General features: G+C 31.2%; 1 protein-coding gene and 1 long non-coding RNA gene across 8 annotated transcripts in view; both read left to right on the top strand.

Moving 5' to 3' along the window:
• Nucleotides 1–20,800, top strand: part of LOC143074983 (uncharacterized) — a 49,486-nt gene that overhangs the window by 7,354 nt on the left and 21,332 nt on the right. Inside the window, exons 2-3 of one of the 7 annotated variants that reach the window (XM_076250189.1) lie at nucleotides 3,263–3,362; nucleotides 18,356–18,418. The gene's annotated coding sequence lies outside the window, so the exon portion shown is untranslated. Of the gene's footprint in view, nucleotides 1–3,262; nucleotides 3,363–8,299; nucleotides 8,317–12,968; nucleotides 13,093–13,121; nucleotides 13,198–13,251; nucleotides 13,427–18,355; nucleotides 18,419–20,800 lie in introns of those variants that run through there. The other 6 variants (XM_076250193.1, XM_076250198.1, XM_076250191.1 and 3 more) reach the window with 6 other exon arrangements.
• LOC143074266 (uncharacterized) lies at nucleotides 4,245–6,266 on the top strand. Its single transcript, XR_012977764.1, has 2 exons — nucleotides 4,245–4,440; nucleotides 5,791–6,266. It is a non-coding gene; the product is annotated as an uncharacterized LOC143074266 (long non-coding RNA).

Here is a 20,800-nt window from a genome sequence, read left to right as displayed (position 1 = left end):
GATTATGGGCTCAGTTTTCAAGTTGATTCAAATCAGGATCCAAAATTATTATATTAAGTATTGTGCAATAGCAAGAAATTTTCAATTGCACAGTATTCAGCAATAGCAAGAAATCTTCAATTGCACAGTATTGTGCAATAGCAAGAAATTTTCAATTGCACAGTATTGCACAATAGCAAGAAATCTTCAATTGCACAGTATTGTGCAATAGCAAGAAATATCTAATTGCACAATATTGTGCAATAGCAAGAAATTTTCAATTGGAGTTATCTTTCTTTGTCCAGAATAGTAGTTGAATCAACTTAAATCATTGTTTTATACAATATACAATGTATATTCACTTTTACTACCAACTGATAAATTAAAACAATCTTTACCATTCAGTGATAACAAGCACTTTATTTTACATTTTAATATTTTATATTTTATGATGTATTTAAATGAGTAGTTATTGTTGCAAACTCCATTAGAAATTTAAATTGAGATCAGTTTTCGAAAAAGGGAAAGGGGGATGTGAAAAAAAATTGGGGGGGTAAACTTGTCTCATTTCAGATTTCATAAAAAAAAAAAAAAAAGAAAATTTCTTCAAACATTTTTTTGAGAGGATTAATATTCAACTGCATAGTGAATTGCTCAAAGGCAAAAAAAAATTTTAAGTTCATTAGACCACATTCATTCTGTGTCAGAAACCTATGCTGTGTCAACTATTTAATCACAATCCAAATTTAGAGCTGAATCCAGCTTGAATGTTGTGTCCATACTTGCCCCAACCGTTCAGGGTTCAACCTCTGCGGTCGTATAAAGCTGCGCCCTGCGGAGCATTTGGTTGGTTATTATCTTGAATATTATTACAGATAGAGATTAACTGTAAACCGCAACAATGTTTAAAAAAGTAAGATTTACAAATAAGTCAACATGACCGAAATGGTCAGTTGACCCCTTTAAGAGTTATTGCCCTTTATAGTCCATTTTTAACCATTTTTCGTAAATTTTAGTAATCTATTACAAAAATCTTCTACTCTGAAACTACTGGGCCAAATTAATTCAAACTTGGCCACAATCATCTTTGGGATATCTGGTTTAAAAAATGTGTGGCGTGACCCGGCCAACCAACCAAGATGGCTGCCATGGCTAAATATAGAACATAGGGGTGAAATGTAGATTTTGACTTATATCTCTGAAACCAAAGCATTTAGAGCAAATCTGACAGGAGGAAAATTGTTCATCAAGTGAAAATCTATCTGCTCTGAAACTTTCAAATGAATCGGACAACGGGTTGTTGGGTTGCTGCCCCGAAATAAGTAATTTGAAGGAAATTTTGCAGATTTTGGTTATTATCTTGAATATTATTATAGAAAGAGATAAAATGTAATCAGCAATAATGTTCAGCAAAGTAAGATTTACAAATAAGTTAATATGACTAAAATGGTCAGTTGACCCCTTACAGAGTTATTGCTCTTTATAGTCAATTTTGACCAATTTTTCGTAAATTTTTGTAATCTTTTACAAAAATCTTCTCCTCTGAAACTACTGGGCCAAATTAAACCAAACTTGGCCACAATCATTATTGGGGTATTTAGTTTAAAAAAATGTGTGCATGACCCGGCCAACCAACCAAGATGGCCATCATGGCTAAAAATAGAACATAGGGGTGAAATGTAGATTTTGACTTTTATCTCTGAAACCAAAGCATTTAGAGCAAATCTGACATGGGGTTAAATTGTTTATCAGGTTAAGATCTATCTGCCCTGAAATTTTCAGACAAATTGGACAATCTGTTGTTGGGTTGCTGCCCCCGAATTAGTAATTTTAAGGAAATTTTGCAGATTTTGGTTATTATCTTGAATATTATTATAGATAGAGATAAACTGTAAACAGCAATAATGTTCAGCAAAATAAGATCTACAAATAAGTCAACATGACCAAAATTGTCAATTGATCCCTTAAGGAGTTATTGCCCTTTATAGTCAATTTGTTAATTTTTGTAAATATTTAGGAAATATTTTCCACTGTAATTACTGGACCAAGTTCATTATAGATAGAGATAATTGTAGCAACAAAAATGTTCAGTAAAGAAAGATCTACAAACACATTACCATCACCAAAACACCATTTTGTCATGAATTTATCTGTGTCTATTGTTAATTTACACATAGACCAAGGTGAGTGACACAGGCTCTTGAGAGCCTCTAGTTTATGTACTTCCTTCATCTATAGACAGAAAATTTATAACAGTCATTAATGAATATACATAGTCTAATACTAAGTTTTTTTAAATAACGAACATATTTTCATTGTGTTTGGTTGATATGTTGTAAGGGAAATAACTTGTGGAGTTTTTTGCAAATATATCTCCAAATATTTAACATGAGAACTAATAACTCTACTATTATTAGCTACAATTAGTGTGGTATCATTGATAATTGTACTGTTTCTGTAGTTACATTTATTGATTTGTTACATACTTGTTGTAATTTAAGAATGTTGTCCTTTTGTTTTTAACTGAAATGAAATAAGTGTGCAGCTTTTATAGTGAAGCAGTGGCCAGCCAACTTTTGTTCAGTTAACTTTGTGTTTCTCTGACTCAAAACTTGATTCATGGCTTTTGAGTATTTATCATGGAGGATTTATATGTGATGTTACCCCAATCCATCAATCAAATATAAATCATAAACCACTTAATTATAATTCTCTTAAGAAAAGGAGATTTTGGAGAAAAAGTTTTGATATTAAAGACAAATTTGCTTACTATGAATATAAAAATAAGAAGAGAGGGCAAGATTGACATTGAGACAACTCTCCATCATGCCAAAGGAGACCAAATGACATAGAAATTAACAACTATAGGTCATCTATGAGGGTCATCAACAACAAGTAAAACCCACTCTATATAGCCAGACAAATAAGGCCCTGAAATGAAAAATGTAAAATAATTCAATCCAGAATTGAAATTTATTTTACTAATATGTTAAAAGATTATGTATGCTCCTTGATGCATCTTGGACAAAATATATGATAGGGGAGATTCTATTTGCCACTTCACCCTCTCTATTAATGTATGTAATGCTGGACTATTTAAAAACATACATATTATATTTATACATGTACATATCAATAAATAAAAACATGTACATGTAATTAGGTGAAATAAAAAGTAGATCGTACAACAGTAATCTGCTTCCTGTTCTTTTACATGAGGTATTTTCCTGTTCATTTTGTTTATATTTGAATGTGTTTAATATATTTGTTTGTTTGTTTACAGTGATGGTAGTTTTTCATGTATTGGATGTTTACAATGTAACTGAGCTGAAGAGGGATATTGAGTCTCAGAGTATATATATGTTGATGCTACACTACCAATAGTAAGTCTGATTTAGCCCTTTATATCTGGCTGTTTGGTGTGAGCTAAGGCTCTGTGTTGAAGACCGTACCTTGACCTATAATGGTTTACTTTTACAATTGTAACTTGGATTGAGAGTTGTCTCATTGGCACTCGTACCGAAGGTACCGCATCTTCTGGTATTTATAAAACTAAAATCCTATGTCAACCTATATTAAGTCTGTGTCAACCTATATAAACTATACAATTTTTGTGCCTAAATATTGAGGATTCGTTAAAACTTTATATTCAAGAGTGTAGTCCTTGTTGTTGAAAGAAACATGTTAGAATATCTCAAGTTTGATTACTGTATATTCAGAAATTATTGTAAGGATTTTAATTATGCAACTGGGTTAAGTATTACAATATTAAGAACTTGCATTCTGATACCCATACATCTGTTTCACAGTTTGTATATTTGCCTAGAAAATTAAGCTCACATTTTTGTACTTTTTAAAAAATCACAATAATATTAATAAATACAGACAATAATTTCTACCTATGTACATTGATGTATATATGATGGTTTGTTTGGGGTTTCATTTAAATCATGTTATTATACATGTACTCTATTGTTCTATTAACCAGTGAATAAAACTATATAAAAGCTACACATTAAAAACCAAACAAATTATTTAATTCCTGTAAATATATATATGTGTTGATATAAATTTATTATATTCTTTGTCCAGATCAGTGTTGTGTTTTTTTATTAACTTAGTCAAACTTTATGTGGTCATTGAATTGATTGCTTTTGAGAGAATGATTATGTTTGGTAAATTATGTTGAATTAGGAGATAAATATTTTGTAGAAATTTTGATAAAGTTATTTATAACAGAGAGTTTTTAAAGGTATAGGCAGAGACATATAATACAAGAGATTGGCAACTCTAGTAGAGTCTATATAACGGCCAATGAAATCACTTGGCCACCGGAAGTGCTTGGGATGATGATGTGACCTGGGACGAAGATGAGCAAATTCCGCCATTGTTGTAAAGCGAGACGATACGCTTAAAGATTTTTTTTATCGTTTATGTCCATTGTTTTCACAGCTCAAGCATGTAAGTATATTCAAAAGATACATTTTACTAATTCTAACAATTTGTTTATACTATAATGTGCTGAGATTATGATAATAATCAAATGCAGACTAATTTAAAGTCGGTCCATTCAGCTTCCCCTCTTTATTGCTGTAGAACCGGTCTGGTCCACCATTTTTTTTTTCGTAAAACGTAGAAATTTAAAAATGTATATACATTTTTGTAGTGATTTCCTACTCCCGATTGTTATCCCGTTAAAATGAGACTATTTTCGTATAGTTTGGTCAAATAGTGTTTTCATAAAATACCATTAAAGGGGATTTTTTTTCGCATTGATACCCAAATCCAGCTATATTAACTACCATTTTTTTTCATAAAACTTAGAAATTAACGAATAAATATGCAATTTAATAATCTTATATTACTTCCAAATGTTATCTTGTTAAAATAAGACCAGTTTCGTAAAGATCGATCCTACAGTGGTTTCTAAAAATTTCAGCAAAGGTGACTAATATTTTCATATTGATACCAAAAAACCTAGTCCAAGTAAAATTACCAAAAACATATCAAAGATGATCAAATAATTGTTTAAAAAAAAAATGTCAAACTGGTTTGGCACTTAAATGGCTTCATGGTGCCAAGAAATCTTTCTTTTTCATGATTAAAATTAAATAAATCTTAATTTTTCAAATATAATGACACATTTCTAAAACTTTAATATGAATATATGTATTAAAAAGTAAATATTCAAAGATATTTCTCTTGTCTTATGCTTATATATACAAACAATTGTCAACAGATTATTTGTGACATTTTGTCCTACCAAATTTGTGACTTTATGTCCTGTGGCTTTCTGTTCGTTTACCTTTTGTATGAACACCTTCCCATTGGCGGATCCAGGGGGGGTGTTCCAGGGGTTGGAACCCCCTTTTCTTGTACGACCAATGCATTTGAATGGGTACATGTGGTTGGAACCCCCTTTATCTTGAGTGGGGAACCCCCTTTTTAAAATGGGTGGATCCGCCCCTGCTTCCAGACCCTCATTGTAAACCCCTTCAATACCCTCATGAGATCTACAAAATATATAGAAGCAGAGACTAAATAAAGTTTATGTCAGCAACTTACATTGTATGTTCACTGTATAACGTTTAACAATTGATAAACACATCAAATATTTGTAACTTATAGCAAGCTTGAAAGGTCTATACATGACAAAAGAAATTTAAAATAAATTTAGCATAATAAAAACCTGCAGAATGTTATATGACATACATGTAGGAAGTAACGTTTAAAAGTAAGACAAATAGATGTTGTATAATAGGCTTCAAATTTCTTTTCAACTCTAAAATATGATTTTTTTTTTTAATTTAGAATGCCTAAGAGGAAAAGATGTAGTAAGTTAACAAAAGGAGTTAAAAAGAAAAGTAATCCTCGGCCATGGACAGCTGTTGGTACCATTATGGAGGAGATATATGTTGCCGTTCAATCCACACTGAAGATGAAAAGGTTCATCATATGTACGCTTGAATTTGATTGTCATGCTGATTGTTTTCTAGCACCAGTGGGAGGCACAGAGCAACTGATTACACATAAAATTGAGATATTTGCAGTAAATGAGACACACAATGAACATGAAGAACCTTGCCTTTCTCCCTTTCAGACTTTGTGCAATTTATTACAAGTTAGCATCACTGATACATATATCCTTAGCTGTACAGATACCGAAATTTGCATAGTTGAACTGTACCATTTCAGTTGCAAGGAAATGAGCATAAAACTCTCAGTTATCATTGACAGTAACATTATAAATGAATGTTTGATAATAAAAATATTATTTATACCTGGAATGATTTTTGTTTTCTTATATCTTGGTTTAATTATTGAAAAAGGATGGAATCATATGTAGTGATAGTCTAGATATATTGTTCTGGTCACCAGTCTGACTGGTCCTTTTCATTTCAGAATACTGGGATGTATGTCGTGTTTTTTTTTTTACAGATGTTATTTGGTTGATTGGGAAAAAAACATAACAACAAAAAAAAACAAACAAATAGGAACAAAAAATTGTACGGCTTGTGAAATCTATTATCATGCCTTTATTATATTTGTGCCTTTCCAAAGTAAAGAGCATCATGCCTTTATTATGTTTTTGCCTTTCCAAAGTAAAGAGCCTGTAATTCACTTGTGGTTTGTTGCTGTATACAATATTTGGATTTTTTTGTTATTATTTTGTACATAAATCGGGCCATTAGTTTTCTTGATTGAATTGTTAAACCTTTTTCATAAATAGACCTTGTATAGTTGACAGTGCAGTATGAATTTTTCTCATTGCTAAGAGCCTTATGGTTACCTAAAGTTATTAATGTCTGTGTAATTTGGTTTCTTGTGGAGAGTTAAATATCATATTACATATATTGTACAGAAAAGAAATGTCATACACTCGCACATCAATATGTAAAAAATATGAAATATTTGCCATTGGACGTCAGGCAACCATCAATTAAATCAGCCTGATCAACAATAAAGGTAGACACATTTTCGTGCAGTTTGTATAAAGTAAAAGAAAAAGGTATTAACTAACAAATCAAGTCAAGTAGTTGTTAAACTATTTACACATGTGCATGTCTGTTTCAAAACTGAAAGGAGATTTTAACTAGTCAAAAAGTATATTAAAAAGAAGGGAAACATGTACATTTCAAAACATTTAGATATCAATATGGCATTTCAACTGGTGTATGCTTTGAAGTCAACTGGCCATGTTAACAGAAGTATAGCATAGTAGAATGTTTATTCTTACAAAAATTGTTACATGAAAAGGCAGCAATACCTGCTGCTGTGAGTTTTTATCGTATATTTAGCAGTTCCTTACACTTAAATATGGTTTAATCTCCTTATATTCGAGGTGAAAAGTGAGACTTATATTGCCATTTTCTATTAAATGATCATTAAATGTAAGTCCTAAATACACAATCCGTGAAAAGGAGAAACCATAAATTAACCGACAATCATAAAAAAAAAAAACTCAATGCAAGCTCATAATGTAAATTTCGAAAACACACTTAGAAAACAATTTACCGACAATCCCAAAAAAAACAACTCGATACATGCCCAATTAATAATGAACACAAAAAGTAATAATTTTTTAATGATCTATAAAAATTATGAATATAAGACAAAATTGATCATGATGAACGGTAAATAAACAAACAAATTAAGTTTTTTTTCTACTCATTAATTTTATATTTTGTATTTTGGGAAAGATTGTGGACACCTGTGGTGTAACAACTTCTTGTGTACCAGGTGTCAATTAAAACTCTTTTAAACAGGTTGTGATTTACCTGACCATCGAATAATTCAAGCGTAATATACATGTCACACTGTGAAATTATGTCTCTGACACAGGTGTATATTAAATAGAAACCCATTATGAAACTATCAAATAAAATGAACTCTGATACAATTTATTAAGTGTCAACTATTTAATATCGTTTTTTTTTTTTTTTTTAATTCAATATCAAATTGTGTTTCTTTTTCAATAATACAAATAATACAAATCAAAATTAAAATGACATTGAAATAAATATTTATGCATGAACTCAAATTATTTAATTAATTATGTTAAATTTAACACTGAAACAGTTAATTTATGCTTAAACATTCACCCTTACTTCGAGTACTTCGAGTACTTTTAATACTTCGATAAAGACTCTATTACCCAAAGAGCTCTCGCGAGGTTTAAATGTGGCCGTGTGATATTACGGGATTTCGCCGAGTTGCCAATCTCTTGTATTATATGTCTCTGGTATAGGATTAATTGACATATATCAAAGGCATATAATTCAGAGATATTTGATTAACTTGAAAAACAAGTAAAATACAAGACCATGAAGATCACAAGTAAGTAAAATCAAGTCACTAATTGTTTTGAATAAACTAAATAGTAAATTATTAAACTGCTGGCTATGGAAATCATGGTAACTTGCATGATGAATGAAACATTTTTTAATATTATTAGCTCACCTGGCTCCTCTGAAACTACTGGGTCAAATCTAACCAAACTTGGCCACAATCATCATTGGGGTATATAGTTTAAAACATGTGTCCAGTGACACGGCCAACCAACCAAGATGGCCGACATGGCTAAAAGTAGAACATAGGGGTAAAATGTAGATTTTTGCTTATATCTCTGAAACCAAAGCATTAAGAGCAAATCTGACATGGAGTGAAATTGTTTATCAGGTCAACATCTATCTACCCTGAAATTTTCAGACGAATCAGAGAACCTGTTGTTGGGTTGCTGCCACTAAATTTGCAATTTTAAGAAAATTTTGCCGTTTTTAGTTATCTTGAATATTATTATAGATAGAGATAAACTGTAAACAGCAACAATGTTCAGCAAAGTAAGATCTACAAATAAGTCAACATGACCAAAATGGTCAGTTGACCGCTTAAGGAGTTATTGCCCTTTATAGTCATTTTTCACAAATTTCATAAATTTTGTAAATTTTTGTAAATTTCAACAAAATTTTTCCTCTGTAACTTATGGGCCAAGTTAATTATCGATAGAGATAATTGTAAGTAGCAAGAATGATCAGTAAAGTAAGATCTACAAACATATCACAGTGGCGAATCCAGAACATTTCCTAAGGGGGGCCCGCTGACTGACCTAAGGGGGGGCCCGCTCCAGTCATGCTGCAGTGATTCCCTATATAATCAACCAAATTTTTCCCACGAAAGGGGGGGCCCAGGCCCCCCCCTGGATCCGTCTATGTATCACCATCACCAAAACGCAATTTTGTCATTAATCCATCTGTGTCTTTTGTTTAATATGCTCATAGACCAAGGTGAGCGACACAGGCTCTTAAGAGCCTCTAGTTTTTTATATTTTTGAAACATTGCCCAGTACTGTTCCTCAAAAAATATCTGAGTTGATAATTAAGTCTTCCATTGGAATTTTCCTTCTTCTTTTATTAATAACTGAATTCATTTTGATTTTCTAAATATCTATTTGATGTCACAAAAGTCACCATGACTAGATGATCAGACAAGAATTAATTTATTTTGAAATTTATATATTTAATGAATGACGATTTGATGTTGTCTCTAGTCTTACAATACATGTATATTAACAGCTTAATTAATGTAAATATAAATGAACTAAAAACAAATATGTGACACATCAGCAAATGACAACCACTGAATTAAAGACTCCTGACTTGTGACATACAGAATGTGGCGGGGTTAAACATATTAGAAGGATCACAACCCTCCCCCTAACCTGGGACAGTGATGTGTTTGACTTAAATCTTAATTGTCTGGGTTTTGCTCATTGTTGAAGGCTGTACAGTGACCTTTGTTGTTAATTTCTGTGTCATATGGTCTCTTGTTGAGAGTTGTCCCTTTGACAATCATACCACATCTTTTTATTTTTATAAGTTTGTCTGTTTTCCTGTTAAGAGTCGTCTGTTCTCTCTTTGCTCAATAAAAACTGGCTGACCCCAAAAAGCAAATAAAGCTGAAAGTGGCATAAAGGAAAAGTCTATCAATCAATATTTTGGTACACACATGTCCTTCAAAAATAGATTTAAAAATATCTAGGTGAAACACTTAATGGTCCAAGTGTGACAAGATGTCTTTCAATGTGTTTTGATAAACAAATATAAAAGAATTTTTATACCCCCGCTTTGAAAAAAAGGGGGGTATACTGTTTTACCTCTGTCTGTCCTTCCGTCAGTCCATCAGTCCGTCAGTCTGTCAGTCCGTCCGTCCCATGAACATTTTTCGTCACATTTTACTCAGGAACTACACTACCAGGATTTCTGAAATTTGGTTTCAGGCTTGATATAAGTCAGCTATACTATGTGATGCGTTTTCAGATTCATCACTCGACAACTTCCTGTTTACCGAACATTTGGACGGGGGTATCATCAGTGAGCAGAAGCTCACAGTTTCACTTGTTTTTATTGTTTTACTTTGTTATGGCTGTTAAATTATATATTAACGCATTTTATTAGATATATATATATAGATTCTACCACTCGCGCACTGCATCCAGTGTGATACGATATTTATCCACTAGAGACAGTTAAATTGTCAAAAGAGTGGATAAATATTGTATTACATGAGATTTGGTGGTGAAATCTGTTAATTTTCTCTAATGATTTTCAAATAATATGCAGGCAAAATTTTCCTTTTTTCAAAGTGATCTGCAAAAAGATGTGTTCTTTCTACGTGACATCATCAGGCATGGTCACCTTTTTCATACCATCACAACAGGAAATTCAGAGGAAAGCAAGAAAATTCAAAGTCATAATTGGATTTTAACCAATGAAGAAGTGAGATCAAATGAACCACACGTTGATTAAAAATTTTATTCAATGTGTGCTAATAGGGATAAATTGAAGAAGAATTAGAGAAATATTTATATACATATATATATATATATTAATGATGACTATAATATCATGGCCTATTTATAAGCGGTTTATGTCTTCTGAATGAATTAATTACCAGAACAAAAACAGTTTTGACAATTTTAAACAATTTATAAACATAGATTTTAGATATATAAATATGATAATGAATTATTAAATACCTGAGCATTAAGTTTGTTATGTGTGATTGTAGATAAGGGAACCTGTGTAAGATGTAAGACTCCGTAACTATTGACCGTGTATTTACCTTACTTATAATGAACAATAATTTCACAAGCTATTTTTCCATGATATTTAAACTTTTATCTTGAATTGGTACTATAATAAATGGAGCAAATCCTTTAAGTTGCCAAAAAAGATCAGCAACTAGACAAGATGTATGAATAAGTACGCTTGGTTGAAATGGTCAGTCAATTTCTTATTAGAGTTATTGCCCTTTGATCACTGCTAATTATGACAATTTATCCCATTTTTTTGCATTTCTGACTTAAATATTAAATATTATGATATATAGAAAGAACTTTAAATAGAAAGAAATATCAGCCAGAATAAATCTTCATTTTCAGATGGCTCCTTATTAGAGTTATTGCCCTTGAATATAAATTTTTGCATTTTGCATTTACAAAGAACTAGGTGAGCAACAGTACATGTATATATCAATATATCAATTATATAAGTACAAAAATTTGAAATAGAATAACTCACCAACATTATTATTTTTATATGAGACTGTTCAATAATAGGATTTCTCCGATTTCACATCTAATGAAGCGGACTGTAAGAAGGGAGCTATGTTATTTTGTTTCTCAAAAAAAAATTGTTAAATGATTTGTTTTAAATGACAATATTGATAAAGTAATTTTGATTCTAATTCAGTTTTACACAATACATATTGACAGCATATTGAATTAACATCATATCATCTCTTGAGATTCACATTTTGAGTTATCTGAACTCATTCTAAATCATTCTATGTCAGTGGAATAGATACGATTTATTGGTACAGAGAATTATGAATGGCTTAAATTTTTTTAATGATCTAAAAAACAATTCCATTGCAACTTTATGAAATAATGAGAAATGGTTTCTCATGCATAATATGATCTTCCAAGAGATTAAAACAAAATATTGGAAGATGAAATTAAAAAATTGGCAATTTTCAATATCATATTTATTAAAAGAACTAAATCTCGTAAATTCCTGCAGTGTTAAGGTTTACTTTAGGTTTTATTGATCTGCTATCATGGTAACCAAAATTTTCCATTGAAAACATTTAAAAGTGAAAATTGATCCTTTTCATTAACGAGAGGAGTCTGTTCAGTGCAAGGGGAGATAATATAACTCAAAATTGAATGTTATGGCTATTTGTTTTGTTTATGCACAATGAATTCAAACTACCTGTTACTGGATTTGGTGACTCGACTTTAAAAGTAAAAATTACCAAGGGTTTATATAAATCCCTTTGAAAAAGTTAATTACTGTAAATAGTTATTAGAAATTGATTTTATGTTTTTTTCCTTCAAATAAATAAATAAAAAAGTCTTTGTATGTTTCCAAAATTGTTACCCACATTAGAACTGGAATTTGAATTTAGTGGGGAGAATTTACAATTCTTTTTGCCAAGCAATAGAAAATAATTTCTAACAAAATATGTGGCAAAAATTGGGAAATACATTTGCAGAAACATTATTAAAACAATATTGAGGAAAAGTTTTAAATGTAAGAAATTTACAACTGTGCAAAACATTGCTGATTTTGATGGACTAAGATATTTACAATAATACACCTCCCCCTTTCCCCCTGGAATCAACTCTCCCATTGTGGGATAGCAGAAAATAACGAATGAATTTATTTGGGTTATGAAATAATTATTATATTTATTGATGGGAGATAACTCTTCATTCCTAGCCATCACTGATCATTCCAACATTGTCAAGTTAACCACCACATAGTTTCTTATCCTATCAGATTAAACAATCCATAAGAGAATCAATGATTTTATTTCACATTCTCAGATTTTAAAGTTTATTGAACATTTACAGTTGATTTTATTTTTATTTCCAACTGATCGATGTAGAGCTGATACTTCAATTTTTAATCTTTTAAAAGTTGGTTTTAAGATTTTTTAATTGATAAGGTTTTGCCGTTTAAAATATTTATATTTGTTTTTAGCTACAGTTGACTGATTATGATTATTGGGAAATACTAAAGCGTAGTTTTTGTGATAATTTAAATTCAGGTATGTAAATATTCATTGTATTTGAAAAGGATGAACGGAGATACTTTAGTGGTCAGAAATCTGAGAAATTGAGCCTCAAATTTCTCTATTTTAGATATTCTTAAGGTTTGTTTTTCTAAGATATAATTGTTAGATAAAGAACTGTTTTCATGGATGAAGGAGCCTCAGTGTTTACCTGACGTCTACCCCGAGTGTATATGGTGTATACATCCTTTTAAATATTTATGAAATTGGATTTTAATTTTCTGAAAAAACCCATGACTGTAGCGAGTCATTTCCTTCACAACTCCTGTATTTCTAAATCGTCTACAAAGTTTTCAATGAATATACACCTGTAAGTATTGGATATATTTTTTTGTCTATTTCACTTTAATTAATGGCATTTTAATTTTTTATACAGTCGGGGGGCGGATCCAGCCATTTTAAAAAGGGAAGGTTCCTAACCCAGGACGAGTGGTGGGGTGGGGGTGGGGTTCCAACTACATGTTCCCATTCAATGCATTGATCGTCAAAAAAAAAAGGGGGTGTTCAAACCCTGGAACCCCACAGGATCCGCCACTGGTTAAGAATTTTATATGTTGAAATATTTATTACAATGTAGATGGTTTATAAACTGTAATCTGGGTACCAAGATCAACATTACAGTTCTCTATTTGTTTTGTGAACTGAACTGAACGACTTACTGATAATTTTTGATAATGGTAAAAATAAATTTTAAAATAGTATGTATGGGTATATATATACGTAGCAGGTCATGCAAGCAAGGTTGAAGCTTTTTATAATGTCTATTTGTTCAGTTATTTAATAAATTGTTGAAAGGGTACTGTTTATTAAGGGTAACTGTTTATTTATTTTTTACTGGAGGTTATTAGGGGTGTATTGTACTGATAACTTAAGGAGGCTCGAGGGTATAAAAATTTCAGAAAAAAATTAAACATTTGTTCTCCATTACAAATTTTATTTATTTCCTTTTGTAGTTGTTACTTTATCATATGGTACAAAAATCATTCAAAACAATCAATTCGTGTTGGCCCCAGATGACTTTCAAAATGTATACATCATTGAAAAAGTTCCAAATTATCTCCCTTTGGTGGAAAAATGCCATTTTTTGGCTCTAAAATTGAAATATCTTTTTCAACTCATCGGTGACCTATCTTTTTTATTATAATTTCCATATGAGCTGTACTTAAACTAAATTATCGTAAAATTTTAGCGATTTCTGTAATAAATTTCTTTTTTTTATTTCGATATTACCTTTATTTCTCCTATTACTTCAACAGAAAAAAAACACCTTTACAAAAATGTATGCTTCTTTCGAAGGCAGATTGTGAGCGCAAATGAACGGTGACCCCACTTTTTTATTTTATTTTTCTATTAACTATAAGATAAAGTTAATTTATCGAAAAATATAGAGAAATCCTAAATAAATGATTTAGACCCGCGAACCCCCTTAACATACTGGTTGTGAAATTGTTTGTCGCCGTCTAATTTCAGCTGAATGTACTAAGCTTGTTATTTTTAATTCATATGTTTCCATCACATATATTTCTGCAGACAAATAACATGAATTAAAGTAGATTTTGTTTTAAAAGCGTTTTTTTTGTTGTTGTAATATATATATATTTTTATAGTCAATACTATATATACAGTGAGTTTTGCTCATTATCAAAGGTGGAATAGTGACCTTAAGTTGCTTCATTTTCATTGTGTACAATCAGCCATACAAAAATGCATCAAATTTCACCGTTAACAAGAAGATAAGAAACAAGAAAGTTATATATATGTGGAGAGAGTGTGGGGAATAGTTTACCAAACTTAAACTTTGTCCATACTTTTTTGTAATGAAAGTCGCATTGGTCAACTTGAATTGACTTTATATACTGATTGCTGAAATCATCCAATTTGTAGACAGGAATTAAATGGGTATTGCCCTATCTCATTTAGAAATTGAAAGACTGTTATTTAATATATATCTTATTTTAAAGGTCAAGGTGAAGTCGAACTTGCAATATTATATCAATTTTCTGTTTTTGAATTAAGGGTTTGAGCAATTCCCAGTATACAAACTTATAATAGCTAATTAGTATTATATTACTTCAATCATTTTTGTTTCACACTTTAAAACCACAAAAGTTTTTGCCTACAATTAATACTAAATCCATTTTAAGACATTCATTTCTTCTTTCTTTTTATACATGATGCTAACTGGCAAATACGAATCTTCAAAAAAGTTACTTTGTTGGTTTGTACTGTCTCTATGAAATCTATAAACATGCTCAAATATAGGGTATAGTTTTTAAAAGGCACCATCAATGACTCTGACCTTATAAATTTAAGGTCAATGTTGTTTGGGGTTATAATATAGGATGCTGAATGACTTTAATGACTGTCAGTTCTCATCTTTCCATCTGTTACAGTAAACAGTATCCCTTAGGACATTATTGTTGTTTGTATGATAAATTACATTTATATACACATTAAACATTTAAAATGGGATTTATTTTTTATAAATATTTTGCTAAAACTTCATTTCAGAGGTAAGTATAATTTTCATGGTTGAGGACAAATAAAAATATATGTGTGTTTCCAGTTGTCCTACCTTCTCCACTTTTAAGTCTTAGAAATGGCCTACCCTAAAGATTTTTTCCCCATTAAGTATTGTTAAAATCAAAATGTTGCTCCATATGATAGTCTAAATGTAAAAAAAAAAACATAAAGAACAAAAGAAAAAAAAACCTACATACCCGAGGTACCTCATACCTGTACCTGCCAAACTTTTACCTTACATGTATCTGGAACCACACATGGTCCGAGACCACAATTGTCGTCCCTTGATAGTCCCTAGTGTTGACAGTGGGTTACTTGCCTTTAAATTGTATACCCCTTCCAAATTTATTTCTCCATGTTTAATGCCTCAAATTGCAAATAGGGGGGTGAAATTACACTGTAAAAAAATTTGGGTCCAGAATTTTAAAGGAAAGTAGTGATTTGGTCCAGCTGAAAAAGGTTGAAAATTAGCACTTCGGAAGCTGTCAAAAGATTTCAAGACGCCCTAAACATAAAATTGTCCATATTTTGAGTTAGAGCCGATGAAGTTTTCTATAATTTTGATATAATTTGTCCCAAAAGTAGTACAACACACTGTAAAAGTTTCTTTGAGAAAGCGCAGGTGGGATTTTTTTAATTTTCATTTATGTTCTAAAAGAAATGCACTACGAAATAATTGTATTCTCGGACCACATGTATGGTATTTTATTTGACCTGAGATGAATTTGCTTGGTAAAACAGGCATTATAATTGTGTCATTATCAAACTTATAATTTCATAAAAAGATACAAAGTTTGAGATATGAAAGAAACAAAACACAATGTAACTCAGGAACTTAAGTATATGATTTCAGTGGTTGTCTGATTTCCAATTTAAAATTAATGTTTTTGTGTTTTAGAGAGTTTGAAAGTGCATGATGCAGATCTAATGTTTGTAAAATGTTTGAATGCTTCATGTTCAGTTTATTCCTAGCTTTTATATATATAGACTGGTTAATTATAAAGCTATAGCCACCAGTATAAACACCAATTTTAAATTTTACTGAAAAACTTAACAGAAAAATTGCTTTAACTAATTGATCCTGTCCACCATCACTGCAATGTAAAATTAAAATGTGATTCTTCTAATCTTTCCATTAATGATTTAAGGATGTATTCTTCTGACTTTTCAGTCTTGTTCAATCTCATTGAAATCTCGTTCTTGAATAATTTCCAAACATGAGATACAAGAGGAAAATATCAATAAATTTTAAAAATATTATAATCAAACATAACTCTGTAAAAAAAATTGTGTATTTACAATGAATGGTTTTTGAGTAATCCTGGTTTTCAAATTTTACGACCAATCAAGTCTGTATTTTATAGCCAAAATTTTCAGAAAATGGTAGAGGGGTACAAAAAATGGTTGAACAAGAACCATGTACATCCCATATCATTTTTGTCTTCTCAAATTTCTTAGATATGTATTTTTTTAATCATCTATAACAAAAAAGTTGAAATAATATGCATTTTGTTCTTAAAACTGAGAAATATCACAAAAATATAAAATTGACAGCATAGTGAATTTTACACAAAAAAACATCAAAATATGATAAAACTTTCTTATATTAACACCTACCTATAGTTTTTTTGAGTAAAATTTATTCAGATTGGTCCACTTAATCTTTATAGAAAGTATGAAAAAAAGTTTAATTGTGGAACTGTGATTTTTTTCACAATATTAGCCCAAAAATAGGTAAAAATTGATGAAAAATGGGAAAATCATTGAAATTGGGCATTTTCAAAGGGCCGTAGCAAGAAAAGAAGTGCACCACCATATGATTTTTTCTTCACCAATTATTTTGTTACAGTTTTATAAACCCAAAAATCAGGGTAAGTAAAAAAGTTAATTCTAGAAATGTTTGGCTCCTCAGAGGTGAACATCCTCAAGATCACTTTAATTATAGTTTGTTCTTATGTTGTACTCTGTTACACCCCTGTCCCAGGTTAGGGGGTGGTGTACTCTGTTACACCCCTGTCCCAGGTTAGGGTGTGGTGTACTCTGTTACACCCCTGTCCCAGGTTAAGGGGGGGGGGGCAGGGTTGGCCTTAATCAAACGAGTTAACCCAACCACATTCTGTATCTGCCTGTCTCAAGTGACAGAGGCCTGTAATGGACTTTGCTGATTGTTGAAACCATACCTATAGTTGTTAATTTCTGTGTCATTGTTGAAACCATACCTATAGTTGTTAATTTCTGTGTCATTCGGTTTTTTTATGAGAGTTGTCTAATTTAATAACAATCATCGATACCATATATTATTATTTTTATAGTTAAAAAGACAATTGTTCCTGAGCATTTTTTAGGTAAGGATGACTGACATTACACCTATACTGAACCTGCACTAGGTCACAGTGACCCATGTTTTTAATATGCTTAAAAGTTCAAGGTCATAACTTATTTTAAATTTAGTAAGCAGGTAACAAATTATTGACATACTTTGGCTTATTCAAGGGTTTGAAGGTCACAATAACCCAATATTCTATTGTTTATGCTTGTTAACTTATGATATCAAGCTGCACTGCCAAGTTAATGATCTTTTCCCATATACATGTGTATCCCTGACAATTGACTACATTAATTGGTAAGAAGACTGCAGTTGATGATAGTTTAATGATATACATGTTAATTGAAGACATCCCCTCATTAATTACTGATACTGTTTATATATTTACAGGTTACTGGGTGTTTGGTGTGATTAAATGTTTTGGATTGTAACTAGATCACAGATACAATAGTGGTAAGAAATTTATCTTTAATATATATCAGTATAGGTGGGTATACCCTGTCATCTCCTTTTTTATGTCCCATTTATGGACATTATGTTTTCTGGTCTGTGCATCTGTCTGTTCATTTGTTTGTTTGTCTGTTTGTCCGTTCGTCCAAGTTTAAAGTTTTTGGTCGAGGTAGTTTTTGATGAAGTTGAAGTCCAATCAACTTGAAACTTAATACACAAAAAAAGTGACATGTTCCCTATGATATGATCTTTCTAATTTTAATGCCAAATTAGAGATTCCCCCCCCCCCCCCCCATTTCCACAGTCCATTAAACATAGAAATGATAGTGCAGATGGGGCATCTGTGTATTGGGGACACATTCTTGTTTTTTTATATTTATGGCAGGGAAAGTATTATAAAAATTCATAAATTATAAAAACTAATTGGATCTGAGCTAATTATAAGCCTTTCTAGTTTGTTATTTGATTTATTCTTAATATATTGTGTTTTCTCTATTTGTAAGAGAATTTTGTAACATGGGAGATAACTCTATTAGCCAAAAATGGTAGATGTTCTCTAGCTGTTCATTCAAAAAATTCTCTGAAACTGATATTATCAAGATGCTTGATTTCTTGATTGACAACATATTTGTTACGTTCGGAGGACGTGTTTTTCAACAGACTGTCGGCATTCCAATGGGAACAAACTGTGCCCCTCTACTCGCCGACTTGTTTCTTTATTATTATGAGGCTGACTTCATGCAGGAACTTCTTAGGAAGAAAGATAAGAAGTTAGCAATATCCTTTAACTCTACTTTCCGCTATATAGATGATGTTCTTTCACTAAACAATTCAAAATTTGGTGACTATGTGGAACGCATCTATCCAATCGAACTAGAGATAAAGGATACTACAGATACAGTTAAGTCGGCTTCATATCTTGACTTACATCTAGAAATTGACAATGAGGGTCGGTTGAAAACAAAACTTTACGACAAAAGAGATGATTTCAGCTTTCCAATTGTGAACTTTCCATTTCTAAGTAGCAACATTCCAGCAGCACCTGCATACGGGGTATATATCTCCCAATTGATACGATATTCCCGTGCTTGCATTTCCTATCATGATTTTCTTGATAGAGGTTTGCTGCTAACAAGGAAGCTATTAAACCAAGAGTTCCAAATGGTGAAGTTGAAATCATCCCTTCGTAAATTTTACGGACGCCATCACGAGTTGGTTGACCGTTATGGAATAACCGTTTCACAAATGATATCGGATATGTTCCTTACGTCGTAACTACAATCCCCTTCCCTTTCATGAATATGACCTACCGAATTAGACAATTTACCGGATTTGTAATCACATAAGCAACACGATGGGTGCCACATGTGGAGCAGGATCTGCTTACCCTTCCGGAGCACCTGAGATCACCCCTAGTTTTTGGTGGGGTTCGTGTTGTTTACTCTTTAGTTTTCTATGTTGTGTCGTGTGTACTATTGTTTTTCTGTTTGTCTTTTTCATTTTTAGCCATGGCGTTGTCAGTTTGTTTTGGATTTATGAGTTTGACTGTCCCTTTGGTATCTTTCGTCCCTCTTTCAGTTTGTTAAGCAGTAGATTTTTGAATTGTTTAAAAGTTGAAAATGTTACATCTTCTTGTGTCTTGATAAACAACTAATGTAGTCATCAAATTTTGAAGAATGAGTACAATAACCCTCAGACTAGAAAATTGAACGATTTAGTTACTGAATTCTATCTCTAATTTTGTGCTATGTGTAATGAGTTAAGTTTTATGACTTAAATGTCAGATAAAGCAAGCAGAGTTTTAGTTGTACATATGTAATAACTTATAATTGACATAATTTGGTCAGTATAATGTCTGTAATACATGAATTGATAGAAACAGTTCAGATATTAAGTCAACTTTGTAACCATTGACCCTAAACTGCCCACTGAATAGAATATTAATCCCTTGATTGTCTCCTGTTGAGACAGCTACAGATTTATTTAGTTGATATATGATTCATTGATCTTGGAAGGAATTAGAACAGAAAGTAACAATCATACCAAAGGTTTAGACATTTGTTCCTACATGTATATAGACCGGTATAGTCAATCAGTATGTAAATAGAACATTTATTTGTTATCCATCTATTACATTGTGTAGGAATATGTTTTCCAATTAACCAGGGTTAAAGTTGAATTTTGATTGATAGTTGTCTCATTTGGCAATCATACCACATTTCATATTTATTTCAACATTATTTTTTTTAAATATATGCCTAGAAAAGATAACAGGAATTTTTGGACAGCACAACATCTGTGAAAAACTGAGAATTAGATAATTTACAAGGAAAATAACTGCATACATGTAAAGATGTTAATTTCATACTTTGGCATTGTCTAGCT

This window comes from Mytilus galloprovincialis, chromosome 5 (assembly GCF_965363235.1).
Source record: "Mytilus galloprovincialis chromosome 5, xbMytGall1.hap1.1, whole genome shotgun sequence".
Classification (NCBI taxonomy): Eukaryota; Metazoa; Mollusca; class Bivalvia; order Mytilida; family Mytilidae; genus Mytilus; species Mytilus galloprovincialis.
The sequence above is the reverse complement of the archived record's forward strand: the minus strand, read 5'-3'. Positions and strand labels throughout refer to the sequence as shown.